Here is a 20,247-nt window from a genome sequence, read left to right on the forward strand (position 1 = left end):
GACTGAGAAAAGGCTGATTTTAAAAAAAATAACTTGAAAATGGGCAAAACAGGTAACACTTTGGAACCAAAATGTATTCTTCCAAATGAGTGAGAGTCTCCATCTCACCTTACAAAGACAGACCTGTTTGTGGCTGTTGCTATTATCTCTTATTCTGTAAGTACATTGTATGTGGAAGTTCTGATGCCCTTAAATATTGCCCAAACCCTCATTTTAAATGCAATTTTTCCTATTTATCTGTTGAACTGCTGCAGTCCGTGTGGTAAAGGTACACCCACTATGCTGCAAATCAGTCTCCTCTCATTGTAATGCTACTATTTTGGCACAGAAAAACTATCAACACGTTTGAGCTACACAAAGGAAGGTAATGGATCCAGATGTGAGGACTGTTTTTCTGATTCCAGACAGTCTTTGCAGTGAATCTTCTACATAAAACACTACAAACAAAATGCCTGTCAGCACATTGTGAGATATCAAACTGCAGGATTACTGAAGGACCTTAGCATGATGTGAGTAAATCAGCCAGGACTATAAAAGCAGATTGTAAGATTTGCTACAGTTATATGCACAGGAGGAGAGTAGTTAAACCGAAGATTAGCCATGATCACATTGAATGGCAGAGCTGGCTCGATGAGCCATTTGGTCTACACTTATTTCTTATGTTCTCACTGATCTAATCACATTTACAAGGTATTTGCAGGTTTGCAGCACTGTATATATTTTGTGTGGCTAGAGGTACTCGCACCATAAACCTTGGCACTGAATAATCACCCTTGGAGATCCCTGGGTGGATCTATAGCAACAAAATAAAAGACCATCAGCAGAATGTTTGTCCAATGGGGAACCTACATTAAAATGCAATAGAGTATGACTGCTCCTTTCAAATTCTGCCCAAATTACTTACCAGGTGTCATTGGGCATAGCAAAAACTTGATGTAACTGGGTGTCTGCAGATTCTTGGGGGTTCCTCTTCTCCTGCCAAAGCAGCAGTTTCCAAAGTGAGCTGATCCTGAAGGGTCCTCCAGGTGGACAGCAAGGTGGTCCAAAGTTCAAGTCACTGACCAGCAAAGATACAGCTGAGGCCACAGAAATGAACAGGCCAGAACCCTTATCCCCACCATCTGGGTGACATCACATAGCCAGATCAGGTCCCGCATTGCCATAAGTGCAAGCAACAACTGTGTCACGCTTGATTTTGTTTGATGAACATAGATGGAACATTGGTTTCTCAGATGATTGTTTTAACACATTTTAGAAATGTGTCAAATAAACACACTCTCTTGCAGTATTCATGTTTATAATATGAAAATGTCTATACCTTTTTTCCTGGCATGAGTTAATATTTCATTGGTGTCATTTAATTTAAAAAATGCACATACAATTATTACATTTATTTGTGAAAAAGCAGCAAAATATTTATTTACAGTTTCCTTAGGTTCCAATTAACTCCGATGGGCGTTTTTTTGCCATGGCACTGACAGTGGGGGGGAGTGAGGGGGGGGGGACCAGTAAGTGGTCTATGAGCACTGGCACCGGCAGCTAATGTTGAGACGTCGGTCGCTGTTGCATTTGGGACCCTGCTCCACCTGTGTGCATGGACAGTATTTACTGAGGAACTTTTGACTTCTGATGGGAAAATTACAATGACTTGGGTCCTCTGTGAATGTCTTCGACACTGACCTTAATGTTGGAATCTTGAGCTAAATGTCCCATACTTACATGGAAATTCCCATAGGATCCTCCTACTGCTAACCTCAGGGGCAAGACAGTGATTAACTAGGAAGCTTATGTAAAAGGCTTCAATAAGCCCCTCCCCTCTGATAATTCTCACCGCCCTACCTGCACCCCTGACACTGCTCACCTCTACTCCTGTACCCCAACAACTGCCCACCCTCCCCCTCAACAACAATGCTCGCACTCCCTACCCTGACACAACTCACCACCCTCCTGAAGCCCCAGTACTGCTCACCCCCAATCACACCACTGTCAATGCTCACCGCCCCTCTCCCCAACCCCGACACCACTTACTGCCCCTCCCCCCACACTGAGTGTCAGGGGTATGAACAGTGTCAGGGGGGTATGAGCAGTGTCAGGGGGTATGAGCAGTGTCAGGGGGGGTATGAGCAGTGTCAGGGGGGTATGAGCAGTGTCAGGGGGTATGAGCAGTGTCAGGGGGGGTATGAGCAGTGTCAGGGGGGTATGAGCAGTGTCGGGCGGGTATGAGCAGTGTCGGGGGTATGAGCAGTGTCAGGGGGGTATGAGCAGTGTCAGGGGGTATGAGCAGTGTCAAGGGGGTATGAGCAGTGTTGGGGGTATGAGCAGTGTCAGTGGGGTATGAGCAGTGTCGGGGGGGTATGAGCAGTGTCGGGGGGTATGAGCAGTGTCGGGGGTGTATGAGCAGTGTCGGGGGGGATATGAGCAGTGTTGGGGGGGGTATGATCAGTGTCGGGGTTATGAGCAGTGTCAGGGGGTATGAGCAGTGTCAGGGGGTATGAGCAGCGTCAAGGGGGTATGATCAGTGTCGGGGGTATGAGCAGTGTCAGGGGGTATGAGCAGTGTCGGGGGGTATGAGCAGTGTCAGGGGGGTATGAGCAGTGTCAGGGGGGTATGAGCAGTGTCGGGGGGGTATGAGCAGTGTCAAGGGGGTATGAGCAGTGTCAGGGGGGTATGAGCAGTGTCAAGGGGGTATGAGCAGTGTTGGGGGTATGAGCAGTGTCAGGTGGGTATGAGCAGTGTCAGGGGGGTATGAGCAGTGTCAGGGGTATGAGCCATGTCAGGGGGGTATGAGCAGTGTCAGGGGTATGAGCAGTGTCATAGTTTTGAGCAGTGTCAGGGGGATATGAGCAGTGTTGGGGGGGTATGAGCAGCGTCAGGGGGGTATGAGCAGCGTCAGGGGGGTATGAGCAGCGTCAGGGGGGTATGAGCAGCGTCAGGGGGTATGAGCAGCGTCGGGGTATGAGCCGTGTCGGGGGGGTATGAGCAGCATCAGGGGTATGAGCCGTGTCGGGGGGGTATGAGCAGTGTCGGGGGGGTTTGAGCAGTGTCGGGGGGGTATGAGCAGTGTCGGGGGGGTATGAGCAGTGTCGGGGGGGTATGAGCAGCGTCAGGGGGGTATGAGCAGCGTCAGGGGGGTATGAGCAGCGTCAGGGGGGTATGAGCAGCGTCAGGGGGTATGAGCAACGTCGGGGTATGAGCCGTGTCGGGGGGGTATGAGCAGCATCAGGGGTATGAGCCGTGTCGGGGGGGTATGAGCAGTGTCGGGGGGGTTTGAGCAGTGTCGGGGGGGTATGAGCAGTGTCGGGGGGGTTTGAGCAGTGTCAGGGGGATATGAGCAGTGTCGGGGGGTATGAGCAGTGTCGGGGGGGTTTGAGCAGTGTCAGTGGGATATGAGCAGTGTCAGGGGGGTATGAGCAGTGTCGGGGGGGTATGAGCAGTGTCACGGGGGTATGAGCAGTGTCGGTGGGGTATGAGCAGTGTCGGGGGGGTATGAGCAGTGTCAGGTGTAAATCAGCCACTTGAGAGTCCTGAGATTCCCCCGCCCCCATCCCCTGGAGACCGGAGGCTCCCCCTCCCCCCAAAAGAGTCCATAGCTCCCCAGTGTACCCGGGAATATAGAGCTCAGAGCCCAGAGAATCCTGAGATCCAGCCCCCGCCTGGCTCCCAGCAGTCTGGAGATCACCCCCCGAGAGTCCAGAGCTCCTCAGTGTGCCCAAGAGTCCAGCACCCCCCGAGAATCCAGAGCTCCCTGGTTTTCCTGAGAGTCTATAGCTCCCGAGTGTACCTGAGAATCCAGAGCCAGCCTGAGAGTCCAGAACTCCCCACGGCGCCCAAGAGTCCAGGCGCCCTGGGAAGAGTGTCCTGCAGTCAGCATCGCTGTGAAGCAGTCTGAGAAGAGTGTCCTGCAGTCAGCATTGCGGTGAAGCAGCCTGGAAAGAGTGTGCTGCAGTCAGCATTGCGGTGAAGCGGTCTGGGAAGAGTGTCCTGCAGTCAGCATCATGGTGAAGCAGCCTGGGAAGAGTGTCCTGCAGTCAGCAATGCGGTGAAGCAGTCTGGGAAGAGTGTCCTGCAGTCAGTTCTTATTGAAAATAACAAGAGTGACATCACAAGACAGCGCGAGCGAGTGGTGGAGAGATCAGAACCAGCGCGAGTGTGGGGAAGCTTCAAAAAGTGACATCAGCACAAAGGTGAGAGCTGATTGGTGAGTAGTGGGTAAGTGTTTTTCTCCAGTTCTTTTTTCCAGTTTAAAATAGATTAAGCTAAGGAAAGATAAGAGTTCTAGTTTTTATTTAAAGTACATAAATAATTTAACATTTTAAAATTGTATTTAACTTAAAGTAAGGGTTTTTTTTTCAACTAAAGGCATGTTTAGGTCAGCCCAGTGCTGTGCTATGTACCGCCTGCAACATGTGGGAAGTCCTAGACACTCCTTGCGCTCTGACCAGCCACTTGTGCAGGAAGTGCCACCAGCTGCAGCTACTTGAGCTCCGAGTTTCGGAGCTTGAGCGGCAGCTAGAGGCACTGAGGTGCATCTGCGAGGCTGAGAGTTTCGTGGACAGCACGGTTTTAGACGTGGTCACCCCACAGCTTCCGGAATGCAGACAGAGAGGGAATGGGTGACCATCAGTCAGAAGAAAGGTGTCAGGCAGGTAGTCAGGAAATCCCAGGGTGCATCTCACTTGAGAAACGTTTTTCTGTGTTGGAAAACGGTGAGAGTGACGGTTCCTCTGGGGAGTGCACCCATGCTCATGGCACAGTGAGTGGCTCAGCTGCACACAGGGGGCGAGGAAAAAGAGGGGAAGGGTAATAGTGGTAGGAGGCTCGATAGTAAGGGGAGCAGACAGGCGTTTCTGCGGCTGTAGACGTGACTCCAGGATGGTATGTTGCCTCCCTGGTGCCAGGGTCAAGGATGTCACTGAACAGCTGCAGGGCATTCTAAAGGGGGAGGGCAAACCGACAGAGATTGTGGCACATATTGGTACCAACGACATAGGTAGAAAGAGGGATGAGGTCCTGCAAGCAGAATTTAGGGAACTAGGAAACAGGTTAAAAAACAGGACCTCAAAGGTAGTAATCTCTGGATTACTTCTGGTGCCACGTGCTAGTGAGTATAGAAATAGGAGGTTAGTCCAGATGAATGCGTGGCTGGAGAGATGGTGCAGTGGGGAGGGCTTTAGATTTCTGGGACATTGGGACTGTTTCTGGGGGCGATGGGACCTGCACAAGGTGGACGGGTTGCGTCTGAACCGAAATGGGATCAACATCCTTGCGGGGAGGTTTGCTAGTGCTGTTGGGGAGGGTTTAAACTAACTTGGCAGGGGGATGGGATCCTGAGAAGAGGTTCAGCAGGGGGAGATGCACAGCCAAAATTAGAAGAGAGTTAGCAAGTGAGTCTGGAAGGCATAGAAATTATAGGCCAATTAAGGCACAAGGGACAAAAACAAAAATAGCTAGAAAAACTCAGCAGGTCTAACAGCATCTGTGGAAAGGAATACAGTTAACATTTCGAGTCTGTATGACTCTTCATCAGAACGCAGAGTCATATGGACTCGAAACGTTAACTGTATTCCTCTCTGCAGATGCTGTCAGGCCTGCTGAGTTTTTCCAGATATTTTTCTTTTTGTTTCAAATTTCCAGCATCCGCAGTATTTTGCTTTTAAGGTACAAGGGAGTTTGGCAAGGTTGGATGGTATTTATTTTAATGCAAGGAGTCTGACAAATAAGGCAGATGAGTTGAGGGCACAAATTAACTTATGGAAGTGAAATGTCATTGCTTTCACAGAAACATGGTTGAGAGAGGGACAGGATTGGCAGCTCAATATTCCAGGATAGAGGGTCTTCAGGCAAGACAGGGAAGGAGCGAAAAGAGGAGGGGTTATCACAATATTGATCAAGGAATCAATTACAGCAGTAAGGAGGGATGACATCTTAGAAGGTTCCTCAAATGAAGCCATATGGATAGAACTGAAAAACGAAAAAGGAGCAATCACATTGTTGGGAGTGTACTATAGGCCCCCAAACAGTCAGAGAGAAATAGAAGAGCAGATAAGTCAGCAAATTTCAGAGAAGTGTAAAAATAATAGGGTAGTAATAGTGGGGGCTTTCAACTTCTCCAACATTAACTGGGTTAGTCTTAGTGTGATAGGTTTAGAGGGAGCGGAATTCTTAAAATGCACCCAGGAGAGCTTTTTAAGCCAGTACGTAGAAGGTCCTACAAGAGAGGGGCAGTCATGGATTTAATTTTAGGGAATGAAGCCGGGCAAGTGGTAGAGGTATCAGTGGGGAAGCATTTTGCAGATAGTGATCATAACTCCGTTAGATTCAAGGTTGTTATGGAAAAGGACAAGGATGGGCCAGAAATTAGATCTCTAAATTGGGGGAAGGCCGATTTTAATAAAATCAGACATGATTTAGCCAGAATGGACTGGGAGCAGCTACTTTTACGTAAATCTGTGTCAGAGCAGTGGGACTCATTCAAGAAGGAAATAGGGAGAGTACAGGGTCAACATATTCCAGTTAAGACAAAGGGTGGGACCAACAAATCCAGGGAACCCTGGATGTCGAGGGATATATAGGATTGGATAAAGAGAAAAAGGGAGGTTTACGGCAGGTACCAAGGGCTCAAAACAGCGGGAGCCCTAGAGGAGTATAGAATGTGTAGGGGGGAATTTAAAAGGAAATTAGGAGAGCGAAAAGGGGGCATGAAAAAACATTGGCAGGTAAAATAAAGGAAAATCCAAAGTTATTTTACAAGTACATTTAGAGTAAGAGGATAACTAGGGAAAGAGTAGGGCCCATTAAAGACAATAGTGGTAATTTGTGGAGCCAGAAGACGTAGGTAGGATTCTAAATTAATACTTTGTGTCGGTGTTCACAAGTGAGAGGGATGACGTGGGTATGGAAATCAGGCAGAAGGACTGTGATATAATTAAAGAAATTAGCATAGAAAGAGAGGAGGTTCTTAGTGGTCTGGCAGGCTTAAAAGTAGATAAATCTCCAGGCCCGGATTAAATGTTCAGTGAGGCAAGGAAGGAGACAGCAGGGGTGCTGGCAATAATTTTCAATACCTCTCTGGCCACAGGAGAGATGCCAGAGGACTGGAGGACAGCCAATGTGGTACCGTTCTTCAAGAAGGGAGGAAGGGATAAACCAGAGAACTACAGGCCAGTCAGTCTAGCCTCAGTGGTGGAGAAACTATTGGAAGCAATTCTGATGGACAGAATAATTCTACACTTCGAGAGGCAGGGATTAATTAAGGACAGTCAGCATGGTTTTGTTAAGGGGAGGTCATGTCTGACCAATTTGACTGAATTTTTCAAAGAGGTGACCAGGTGTGTAGATGAGGATAATGCATTTGATATAGTCTACTTGGACTTTAGTAAGGTTTTTGATAAGGTCCCGCAGGGGAGACTGATAACGAAGGTAAGAGCCCATGGGATCCAAGGCAATTTGGCAAATTGTATCCAGAGTTGGCTGAGTGGCAGGAAGCAGAGGGTGATGGTCGAGGGGGGTTTTTGTGACTGGATGCCAGGGATCGGCATTGGGTCCTTTGCTGTTTGTGGTATATATAAACGATTTAGACTTGAATGTAGGAGGGTTTATCAGTAAGTTCACAAATGACACAAAAATTGGTGGGGTGGTAAATAGTGAGGAGGATAGCCTTAGATTACAGGAGGATATAGATGGGCTGGTCAGATTGTCTGATCAGTGGCAAATGGAATTTAATCCGGATAAATGTGAGGTGATGTACTTGGGCAGGACAAACAAGGCACGGGAATACATGATGAATGGTAGGACCCTGGGAAGTACTGAGGATCAGAGGGACCTTGGTGTGCATGTCCACCGGTCCCTTAAGGTAGCGGGACAGGTAGATAAGGTTGTTAAGAAGGCAAATGGGATACTTGCCTTTATTAGCCGAGGCATAGAATATAAGAGCAGGGAGGTTATGCTGGAACTGTATAAAACGCTGGTTAGGCCACAGCTAGAGTACTGCATGCAGTTCTGGAATCCGCATTATAGGAAGGATGTGATTGCACTAGAGAGAATGCAGGGCAGATTTACCAGGATGGTGCCTGGGCTGGAGAGTTTTAGTTATGAGGAGAGATTGGATAGACTGGGGTTATTTCCCTGGAGCAGAGGAGATTGAGGGGGGGACATCACTGAGGTGTATAAAATTATGAGGGGCATAGATAGGGTAGATAGGAAGGAACTTTTTCCCTTGGTGGAGGGATCAATAACCAGGGGGCATAGATTTAAGGTAAGGGACAGGAGGTTTAGAAGGGATGTGAGGAAGAATTTTTTCACCCAGAGGGTGGTGGGAATCTGAAACTCACTGCCTGGAAGGGTGGTAGAGGCAGAAACCCTCATAACATTTAAGAAGTATTTGGATGTGCATTTGCGATGCCATGGCATACAAGGCAATGGGCCTAGTGCTGGAAAATGGGATTAGAATAGTTAGGTACTTGTTTGACCGGTGCAGACTTGATGAGTCAAAGGGCCTCTTTCTGTGCTGTAGTCCTCTATGACTCTAACTCCCCAGTGTACCCGAGACTTCAGAGCTCCCCAGTGAACAAAGAGTCCTGAGCCCCCCAATAAACAGAGTCCAGAGCTACCCAGTGTACCTGAGAGTCCTGAGCTCCCCAATGTGCCCGAGTACCAGATCTCCCCATCATGCCCGAGAGTACAGAGAACCCGATTGTACTGAGTCCACAGCTCTGCCCGAGAGTCCTGAGCTCCCCAATGTACCCAAGAATCCAGAGCTCCTCAGTGTTCCTGATAATCCAGAGCTCCCCAGTGCACCAGAGAATCCAGAGCTCCCCAGTGTTCCAGAGAGTCCAGAGCTCTCTAGTTCACTTGAGAGTCCATAAATCAGCCACTTAAGAGTCCTGAGATTCCCCCGCCCCCATCCCCTGGAGACCGGAGGCTCCCCCTCCCCTCCACCCAAAGGAGTCCATAGCTCCCCAGTGTACCCGGGAATACAGAGCTCAGAGCCCAGAGAATCCTGAGATCCAGCCCCCGCCTGGCTCCCAGCAGTCTGGAGATCACCGCCCGAGAGTCCAGAGCTCCTCAGTGTGCCCAAGAGTCCAGCACCCCCCGAGAATCCAGAGCTCCCTGGTTTTCTTGAGAGTCTATAGCTCCCGAGTGTACCTGAGAATCCAGAGCCAGCCCGAGAGTCCAGAACTCCCCACGGTGCCCAAGAATCCAGAACTCCCTATTGTACGTGAGAGTCCAGAGCTCCCCAGTGAACCTAAGGGTCCAGAGGTCCCCAGTGTACCTAGTGAGCGGGCAACAGTCCAGAGGTCCCTAGTGTACTGAAGAGTCCAGAGCTCCCCAGTGTACCCGAGAGTCCAGTGCTCCCCAGTAAACCCGAGAACCCAGAGCTCCTCTGCATGCCCAAGAGCCCAGAGCTCCCCAGTGAACCCGAGAGTCCAGAGTTCCCCAGTGTTCCCGAAAGTCCAGAGCTCCCCAGTGCATCAGAGAGTCCAGAGCTCCCCAGTGTTCCCAATTGTCCAGAGCTCTCTTGTGTACCCGGCAGTCCAGAGATATCAGCCCCCCGAGAGTCCTGAGATCCCCCGCCACAACCCCTGGAGACCGGAGCTCAGCCCAGGGGGTCCATAGTTTCCCAGTGTACCCGGGAATCCTGAGATCAGAGCCCTGAGAATCCCGGGATCCACCCCCGCCCCTCCCCGGGAGTCCAGCCACCCAGTGTGCCCGAGAGTCCAAAGCTCCACAGTGTGCCCGAACGTCCAGAGTACTCCCTGAGAATCCAGAGATCCCCGGTGTTCCCCAGAGTCCGTAGTTCCCCAGTGTACCTGAGAGTCCAGAGCAACCCTGAGAGTCCAGAGCCCCCCACTCTGCTCAATAGTCCGGAGTACCCCAGGGTGCCCAAGAGTCCAGAGCTCCCCAGTGTACCTGAGAGTCCAGAGCTCCCCAGTGAACCTAAGGTTCCAGAGGTCCCCGGTGTACCGAGTGTGCGTGACAGTCCAGAGGTCCGCAGTGTACCCATGAGTCCAGAGCTCCCCAACGTACTCAAGAATCCAGAGATCTGCAGTGTAACTGAGGGTCCAGAGCGCCCCAATGTACCCGAATCCAGAGCTTCCTAGTGTACTTGACAGTCCAGAGGTCTCCAGTGTATCCAAGTGTCCAGATATCCCTAATGTTCCTGAGAGTCCAGAGCTCCTCAGGTACCTGAGATTGCAGAGCTCCCCAGTGCACAAAAGAGTCCAGAGCTCCCCAACGTACCAGAGTGTCCTGACATCCCCAAAAGTCCACATCTCCCCAGTGTACGCATGAGTCCCTTTGCCCACCACCCCCCACATTCCCTGGAGACTAGTGTCCACCCCCACCCGGGATTCTGGAGCTCTTCAGTGCATCCAGGAATCCAGAGCTCAGCACCCCAAGAGTCCTGAGATCTACGCAAACCCCACCCCCAGCCCAGGAGTCCAGAGATCCCCCCAGGAGTCCAGACCTCCCCAGTGTGTCCGAGAGTCCACAGCTCCCCAGTGTAGCTGAAAGTCCAGAGTTACCTAGTGTGCCTGAGAGCCCAGAGCTCTCCAGTGTCCCAGAAAGTCCAGGACTCCCCGCTCCGAGAACCCAGAACCCCACCCCCGAAAGTCCACCCCTGAGAGTCCAGAGGCCGCCCCGTGAGTGCAGAGATCCCCAGTGTTGCGGAGAGTCCACAACTCCCCAGTGTACCCCAGAGTACAGTGGTCCCCAATTTACTGAGAGTCCAGAGCTCCCCAGTGTACCTGAGCGTACAGAGATCCCGAATGTACTCGAGAATCCAGAGCACCACAATGAGCCCAAGAGTCCAGAGCTACCCAGTGTGCCCCAGAGTCCGGAGCTCCCTAAGGGTGCCTCAGACTCCACAGCTCCCCAGTGTACGAGACAATCCAGAGTTCCCCAGTACATTCGAGGGTCCAGAGCTCCCCAGTGTGCCCGAGAGTCCAGAGGTCTCCTGTGTACCCAAATGTCTCGGGCTCCGCCCTCTGAGAGCCCAGAGCTCCGCCCCCCAGAAGGTCCCGATATCACCCGCCGGGAGTCCAGAGATGCTCCCGAGTGCCCAGAGCTCCCCAATGTACCCGAGAGTCCAGAGCTCCCAGTGCACCTGAGAGTCCAGAGCTTCCCAGTCTACTCGAGAGACGAGAGCTCCCCAGTGTAGCGGAGTCCAGAGCTCTGCAGTGTACCCGAGAGCCCAGAGCTCTCCAAAATATCCTAGAGTCCAGAGCTCTGTAGTGTCCCTGAGATTCCAGATCTCAGCTCACCAAGAGTCCTGAGACCCTTTGCCCAACACCCCCCACAGCCCTGGGAGACCAGAGTCCACCCCCACCCAGGATTTGGAGCACCTCAGTGTATCCGGGAATCCAGAGCTCAGCACCCCAAGAGTCCTGAGATCCACACAAACCCCACCCCCAGTCAGGGAGTCCAGACCTCCCCAATGTGCCCGAGAGTCTGCAGCTTCCGAGTGTGTCCAAGAGCCCAAAGCTCCCCACTGTACCTTAAAGTCCAGGGCAATTTCTGAGAATCCAGAGGTCTCCAGTGGGCCCGATAGTCTAGAGCTTCCAAGTGTACGCCACAGTCTAGAGCCCCACAGTGTGCCTGAGGGTCCAGTGCTCGCCAGTATGCCCAGAGTCTAGGGCTCCCCAGTGTACCTGAGAGTGCAGAGCTCCCCAGCATGCCCCAGATTCCAGAGCTCCCTGGAGTACCCAAGAGTCCACAGCTCCCCAACGTACTTGAGAATCCAGAGCTCCCCAGTCTACTCAAGAGTCCAGAGCTCCCCAGAGTCCAGAGCTTCACAGTGTATCTGAGGGTCCAGAACTCCCCAGAGTTCAGAGATTCCTAGTGTACGCCACAGTCCAGTGCTCCACATTGTACCCAAGATTCTACAGCTCCCCAGTGTAGCTGAGAGTCCAGAGCCCTCCAATGTACGCAACAGTCCCGGGCTCCCCCCTCCGAGAACCCAGAACCCCACCCCTGAAGGTCCATCCCTGAGAGTCCAGAGGACACCCCATGAGTCCAGAGATCCCCAGTGTAGCAGAGAGTCCACAACTCCCCAGTGTACCTGAGAGTACAGAGATCCCGAATGTACTCGAGAATCTAAAGCACACAATGAGCCAGAGTGCAGAGCTCCCCAGTGTGCCCCAGAGTCCAGAGCTCCCTAAAGGTGCCCCAGACTCCACAGCTCCCCAGTGTATGCAACAATCCAGGGTTCCCCAGTGCATTCGAGGGTCCATAGCTCCCCAATGTGCCCCAGAGTCCAGAGCTTCCTAGTGTACCCCACAGTCCAATGGTCCACAGTGTACCCAAGAGTCCACAGCTCCCCAATGTAGTGGAGAGTCCATTGCTCCCCAGTGTACCTGAGAGTCCAGAGCTTGCCAGTGTGCCTGACAGTCCAGAGTTCGCCAGTGTACCCAAGAGTCCAGAGCCCCCATGTGTTCCTGAGTCCTGAGATCACCCCCAAGAGTCCAGAGACCACCCCGTGAGTCCAGAGACCCACAATTTACTGAGGGTCCAGAGCTCCCAAGTGTACCAGTGAGTACAGAGATCCCAAATGCACTCGAGAATCCAGAGCTCCCCAATGTGCCCAAGGGTCCAGAGCTCCATAGTGTGCCTGAGAGTCCGGAGCTCCCCAATGTATCCGAGCGTTCAAGCTCCCTAGTGTGCCCAAGAGTCCTGAGCTCCCCAGTGCAACCAGGAGTCCAGAGATTCCTAGTGAGCCCAGGTGTCCAGAGCTCCCAAGTGAGCCCGAGAGTCCAGAGCTCCCCAGTGCAGTTGAAGGACCAGAGCTCTCTAGGTCCCCACAGAGTCCAGAGCTCCCCAAGTGTGCCCCAGAGTCCAGAGCCCCCCAGTGTACCCGAGAGTCAAGAGCCCCCCAGTGTACCCGATAGTCCAGGTCTCCCCAGTGTCCTAAAAAGTCTGGAGCTCCCCAGTGTGCCAGAGAATCCAGAGCTCCCCAGTACACCTGAAGGTCCAGAGCTCCGAGGTTCCAGGACTCTCCTGAGAGCCCAGGAGTCCCCCGAGAGCCAAGAGATACCCCGAGAGTCCACAGCTCCCCAAGAGCCCACAGCTCCCAGTGCACCTGAAGGACCAGAGTTCCCTAGGTCCCCCCACAGAGTCCACAGCTCTGCCCAAATGTCCAGAACACTCCAGTGTACCCAATAGTCCAGAGATCCACCCCTCGAGATTGCCCCGGTTGTCCAGAGAATCCTAACCCCCACCCCATCGAATGTCCAGAGCTCCCCCAGCGAGTCCAAAGTTCTCAAAGAGTCCAATGTACTCAAGAGCCCAGGGCTTCCCTCGAGAATCCAGAGGTACCAGCCTGCCCCAGAATCCAGAGCTCCCCAAGTTGCCCCAGAATCCTGAGCTCCCCAATGTAATCGAGTGTCCAGTCCTCCCCAGTGTACCCAAGAGTCCAGAGCTCTCCAACGCATCTGAGGGCCCAGATCACCCCAATGTACTCGAGAGTCCAGAGCTCCCCAGTGTGCCTGAATCCAGAGCTCCCCGGTGTGACCAAGAGTCCAGAGCTTCCCGGTATAACGAGAGTACCGAGATCCCCAATGTACCGAGAGTCCACCGCTCTGCCCAAATGTCCAGAGTGCTCCAGTGTACCCAATAGTCCAGAGATCCACCCCTCGAGATCGCCCTGGTGGTCCAGGGATCTCCCCCGTCCACAAGTGTCCAGTTGAGAGTCAAGAGCCCCCCACTGTACCCGATAGTCCAGATCTTGTCAATGTACCCGAGAGTCCAGAGCTCCCCAATTTACCCGAGTGTCCGGAGCTCCCCAGTGTGCCCAAGAGTCCAGAGCTCCTCCGTGTACCCGAGAGTACCAAGATCCCCAATGTACCAAGGGCCCACAACTCCGCCCAAGTATCCACAGCTCTCCAGTGTACCCGACTATCCAGAGATCCACCCCTCAAGGTCGCCCCGATAGTCTAGAGAACACCCACCCACACCCCCATGTGCCCAGAGCTCCCCCGGAGAGCCCAAAGTTCCCAAAGAGTTCAATGTACTCGAGAATCCAGAGCTCCCCGGTGTACTCAAAAATCCAGAGCTCCCCGGTGTACTCAAAAGTCCAGAGCTCCCCAAGGTACTAAAGAGCCCTGGGCTCCCCAGTGTGCCCGAGAATCCAGAGCTCCCCTAGTGTGTCCTATAGCCCAGAGCCCCCCCAGTGTACTCGAGAGTCAAGAGACCCGCAGTGTGCCCGAAAGTCCAGAGATACCCCCCCACCCCCAAGTGTCCAGAGCTCCCCAGTGTACACGCGTGACCAGAGCTCCCTCCAAGGGTCCAGAGCTCTCCACCCAAGAGTCCACATCTCCCCATTGTGCCCAAGGTTCCAGGGCTCCCCAAGTATGCCCCAGAGTCTAGAGCACCCCAAGTGTGCCCAGAATCCAGAGCTCCCCAGTGAATTTGAGAGTCCACAGCTCCCCAGTGCAACCATGAGTCCAGAGATCCCCAGTGAGACCAAGTGTCCAGAGCTCCCAAGTGAGCCTGAGAGTCCAGACATCCCCAGTGTGCCCAAGAGCCCAGGGCTCCCCCGAGAGTCCAGAGCTCTGCCCCGTGAGATCACACCTGGAGTCCAGAGATCCTCCTGAGTGTCCAATGAGACTCCCAAAAGTCCAGAGCTCCCCAATGTACCAAAGAGTCCAGAGCTCCCCAGTGGGGCCGAGGGTCCAGAAGTCTCCAGTGTGCGCCAGAGTCCAGAGCTCCCCAGTGTACATGACAGTCCACAGCTCCCAGTGTACCTGAGAGCCCACAGCTCCCCCAGTAAGTCTAGAGTTCCCCAAGAATTCCATGTGCTCGGGAGTCCAGAGTTCTCCAGTGCATCCAAGGGTCCAGAGCACCCCAATCAACTCGGGAGTCCAGAGTGCCCAAGAGTTCAGAGCTCCCTAGTTTACTCTAGAGTCCAGAACTCCCCAGACTCCTCAAGAGTCCGGTGATCCCCAGTGAGCCAGAGCTCCCCAGTGAGTTGGAGAGTCCAGAGCTCCCAGTGCACCTGAAGGACCAGAGTTCCCAAGGTCCACCCACAGTGCAGAGCTCTCCAGTGTGCCCAAGAGTCAAGAGTCCCCCCTAGTGTACCGAGAACCAAAAGCTCCCCAATGTACTAAAAAGTCCAGAGTTCCCCAGCATGCCCGAGAATCCAGAGCTCCCCAAGAGCCCAGGGCTCCCCCGAGAACCCAGAGCTCCCCAGTGTGCTCCAGAGTCTAGAGCACTCCATGTGCCCCAGAGTCCAGAGCTCCCCACCGTACTTGAGAGTTCAGAGCTCCCTAGTGAGCCTGAATTTGGAACTCCTCAGTGTGACCAAGAGTCCAAAGCTACTCCATGTACCTGAGAGTACAGAGTTCCCCAATGTACCGAGAGTCCACAGCTTTGCGCAAGTGCCCAGAGCTCTCCTGTGTACCCAATAGTCCAGAGATCCACCCTTCGAGATCATCCCAGTAGTCCTGAGAACCGCCACCCCCCACCCCCCCCCCCCGTGTATCCAGAGCTCCTCCAAGAAGTCCAGAGTACCCAAGAGCCCAGAGCTCCCCAAGAGAGTCCAGATGTCCAGAGGTCCCCAGTGAGTCAGAGATTCTCCAGTGTGCCCGAGAGTCCAGAGATCCCCAGTGTGTCCGAGAGTCCAGAGATCCCCAGTGCGCCCAAGAGTCCACAGCTCCCAGTGCATCTGAAAGACCATAGTTCCCTAGGACCCCCACAGTGCAAAGTTCTCCAGTGTGCCCAAGAGTCAAGAGTCCCTGGCGTACCCGAGAGCCCAGAGCTCCCCAATGTACTAAAAAGTCCAGAGCTCCCCAAGCATGCCCGAGAGTCCAGAGTGCCAAAGAATCCAGAGCTCCCCAGAGTGCCGAAGAATCCAGAGCTCCCCCGTGTACCCGAGAGTACCAAGATCCCCAATGTACCAAGAGTCCACAGCTCCCCAAGAGTTCAATTCACTCGAGAGTTCGGTGATCCCCAGTGAGCCCAGAGGCCCCCAATGAGCCAGAGAGTTCAGAGATCCCCAGTGTGCCCAAGAGTCCACAACTCCCAGTGCACCTGAAGGACCAGAGTTCCCTAGGTCCCCCCACAGTGCACAGTTCTCCAGTGTGCCGAAGAGTCCAGAGCTCCCCAGTGTGCCCGAGTCCAGAGACCCCAGTGTACTCGAGAGTCAAGAGATGCCAGTGTACCCGATAGTCCAGATCTCATCAATGTACCCGAGAGCCCAAAGCCCCCAGTGTACCGAAAAGTCAAGAGCTCCCCAATTTACCTGAGCGTCCACAGCTCCCCAGTGTGCCTGAGAGACCAGAGATATCCCCAACCCTGAGTGTCCAGAGATTACCCCCGAGATCCCCAGTGTACCTAAGACACCAAAGCGCCTCCAAGAGTCCAGAGCTCCCTAATATACCCTAGAGCCCACAGCTCCCCAGTGTGGGTGAGTCGAGTTCCCTAACATGCCCGAGAGTCCAGACCTCCCCAGTATACCCCAGAGTCCTGGGTCCCCAACATACCTGAGAGTCCAGAGCTCCCCAGTGAACCCAATAGACAAGAGCTCACTGCTGTGCTCGAGTGTCCAGACCTCCACAGTGCAGCTGAGAGTCCTGAGCTCCAGTGTGCCTGTGGGTCCAGAGCTCCCCATTGTGCCCGAGAGTCCAGAGCATCCCAAATTACCCAAGATTCCACAGCACCCCAGTGTGCCTAAGAGTCCAGAGACACCCCCCAACCCCAAGTGTCCAGAACTCCCCAGTGTACTCGAGAGATCAGAGCTCCCCCCAAGAGTCCACAGCTCCCCAGTGTGCCCCAGAGTCCGGAGCACCCCAAGTGTGCCCCAGGCTCTCCAATGCACCTGAGAGTCAAGAGCACTCCAGTGTACCTGAGACCAGAGATCCCCAGTGTGCCTGAGAGTCCAGATCTCCACAAGTGCGACCAAGAGTCCAGAGCTCCCAAGTGTGCCCAAGCCCAGAACTCCCCAGTGTACCCAAGAGTCGACAGCTTCCCAGTCCACCCGATTCCAGAGCTCCCCAGTGTGCCAGACGTCCCCAGTGTATTTGAGACTCCTGAGCTCCAGTGTACCCGAGGTCCAGAGCTCCACAATGTAGTCGAGAGTCCAGAGCTCCCCAGTGTGCCCAAGGGTCCAGAGCTCCCCAGTATGCCCGAGAGTCCAGAGTTACCCAGTGTGCCCAAGAGTCCAGAGCTCCCAGTGCAGCAGAAGGACAAGAGCTCCCTAGGACCCCACAGTGCAGAGTTCTGCAGTATGCCCAAGGGTCCAGAGCTCCCCAGTGTGCCCAAGGGTCCAGAGTTACCTGGTGTGCCAAGAGTCCAGAGCTCCCCAAGTCTACCACTGAGACCGAAGTCCCCAGTATACCCAAGAGTCAAGATACCCCCCCACCCCGTGTACCCGATAGTCCAGATCTCCCCAATAAACTAAAAAGGCCAGAGCTCCCCAGTGTGCCAGATAATCCAGAGCTCCCCAAGCATACCAGAGTCCAGAGCTCCCCAGTGTGCCAGAGAGTCCTGAGCTCCCCAGCATGCCCGAGAGTCCAGAGCTTCCCAATGTGCCTGAGAGTCTAGAGCTCCCCAGTGTACCTGATTCCGGAGCTCAACAGTGTGCCAGATTGTCCAGACCTCTCCGGTGTAGCTGAGACTCCTGAGCTCCAGTGTGCCCGAGGGTCCAGAGCTCCCCAGTGTGTCCAAGGGTCCAGAGTTCCCCCATGTGCCCGAGAGTCCAAAGCACTTCTGTGTACCTGAGAGTACCAAGGTCCCCAATGTACTGAGAGTCACAGCGCTGCCCGAGAGTCCAGAGGTCTCCAATGTACCTGGGATTCCGGAGATCTACCCCACCCTGCTCCGAGATTGACCCAGCAGTCCGGAGATTCCCCCCAAGTGTCCAGTGAGACCCCCAAAAGTCCAGAGCTCCCCAATGTGCCCAAGAGTCCAGAGCTCCCCATTGTGCCCGAGAGTTCAGGGCTCCCCAGTGCCCCCAAGAGTCCACAACTCCCAGTGCACCTGAAGGATCAGAGTTCCATAGGTCCCCCACAGTGCAGCGTTCTCCAGTGTGCCCATGAGTTAAGAGCCCCCCTGGCGTACCCAAGAGCCCAGAGCTCCCAATGCACAAAAAAGTCCAGAGGTCCCCAAGCATGTCCGAGAATCCTGGGCTCCCCAGAAGGTCCAGAGCTCCCCAGTGTGCTCCAGAATCGAGAGCTCCCCAAGTGTGACCCAGAGTCCAAAGCTCCCCAAGTGTGACCAAGAGTCAAGAGCCCACCAGTGTACCCGATAGTCCAGATCTTGTCAATGTACCCGAGAGCCCAACTCTTCCCAGTGTGCCCAAGAGTCCAGAGATAGATCCCACCCAGAGTGTCCAGAGATTACCCCCGAGAGTCCAGAGCTCCCCAATGTACCCAAGACACCAGAGCTCCCTCCAAGAGTCCAGAGCTCCCCACCCGATAGTCCAGAGCTCCCCAATGCACCCAAGAGTCCACAGCTCCCCAGTGTGCCTGAGAGTCCAGACCTCCCCAGGATACCCCAGAGTCCAGGCTCCCCATTGGATTCTTTGGGGACTCTGGACTCCCTGGGGGAGCTCTGAGCTGGACACTCAGGGCAGGGGGGGGGGGGGTGGTGGGAGAGTCGTTTTCTCCGGACTACCCTACCAGGGCGACCTTGAGGGGTGGACTTCTGGACTAATCGGGTACACTGGAGAGCTCTGGACACTTGGGCCAGAGCTCCTCAATGTCGTCCAGAGTACCCCAGTGTGCCCGTGGGTCCAGAGCTCCGCATTGTGCCTGAGAGTCCAGAGCTCCTCAATTTACCCAAGATTCCACAGCTCTCCAGTGTGCCCAAGAGTCCAGAGATAACTCCCACCCCCGAGTATCCAGAGCTCCCCAGTGTACACGAGAGGCCAGAGCTTCCCCTAAGAGTTCACCACTGCCCAGTGTGCCCAAGAGTCCAGGCCCCTGCCCCCTGAGATCCAGGGCTACCCGAGTGTCCAGGGCTCCCACCAGGGTCCAGGGTTGCCCCGAGGGCCCAGGGCTCCCCCAAGGGTCCAGAGGTCCCCAGTGTGCCCCAGAGTTCAGAGTGCCCCAAAATCCAGAGCTTCCCAGTGTACTCAAGAGTCCACAGCTCCCCAGTGTACCCATGTCCAGAGCTCTGCAATGCAGTCAAGAGTACAGAGCTCTCCAATGCACCTGAGGGTCCAAAGCACCCCAATGTACTCGAGAGTCCAGAGCTCCCCAGTGTACTCGGGAGTCCAGAGCTCCCCAGTATACGTGAAAGTCCACAGCTCCCTAGTGAGTCCAGTGTTCCCCAAGAGTACAATGTACTCAGGAGTCCAGAGTTCTCCAATGCACCCGAGGGTCCAGAGCACCCCAATTAATTCGGAAGTCCAAAGTACCCAAGAGTCCAGAGCTTCCCCGTGTACCTGAGAGCCCAGGGCTTCCCCAGAGAGTGCAGAGTTCCCCAAGAGTCCAATTTACTCGAGAGTCTGGTGATCCCCAGTGAGCTCAGGTGTCCAGAGGTCCCCAGTGAGCCCAAGAGTCCAGAGATCCGCAGTGTGCCCGGGAGTCCAGAGCTGCCCAAGAGTCTACAGCTCCCAGTGCACCTGAAGGACTAGAGTTCCCTAGATTACCCCCACAGTGCAGAATTCTCCAGTGCGCCCAAGAGTCAAGAGCACCCCCTCCAGTGAGCCCGAGAATCCAGAGCTCCCCAGTGAATCCGAGGGTCCAGAGCCCCCAAGCGTGCCTGATAGTCCGGAGCTCCCCAGTGTGCCGAAGAGTCCAGAGCTCCCCTGAGAGCCCAGAGCTCCCCAGTGTGCCCAAATCCAGAGCTCCCAGTGTAACCAAGAGTCCAAAGCTCCCCTGTGTGCCTGAGAGTCCAGAGCTCCTCCATGCATCCGAGATCCCCAATGTACTGAGAGTCCACAGCTCCGCCCAAGTGTCTAGAACTCTCCAGTGTACTTGATAGTTCAGAGAGCCACCCCTTGAGATAACCCCGGTAGTCCGGAAAACAACCAGAGCACCCCCAGGGATTCCAGAGTTCCCAAAGTGTCCAATGTACTCGAGAGTCTGAGCTCCCCAGTGTACTCGAGAGTCCAGAGCTCCCCAATGCACCTGAACATCCAGAGTTCCCTAGATACTCCGACAGTGCAGAGCTCCCCAGTATGCCCCAGAGGCCCCGAGTGTACCCGATAGTCCAGATCTCGTCCATGTACCCAAGAGCCCAGAGCTCCCAAATGTACTCAAGGATCCAGACCTCCCTCCAAGAGTCCAGAGCTCCCCAATGAATCCAAGA

This window comes from Cetorhinus maximus, chromosome 8 (genome assembly GCF_964194155.1).
Source record: "Cetorhinus maximus chromosome 8, sCetMax3.hap1.1, whole genome shotgun sequence".
Lineage (NCBI taxonomy): Eukaryota > Metazoa > Chordata > Chondrichthyes > Lamniformes > Cetorhinidae > Cetorhinus > Cetorhinus maximus.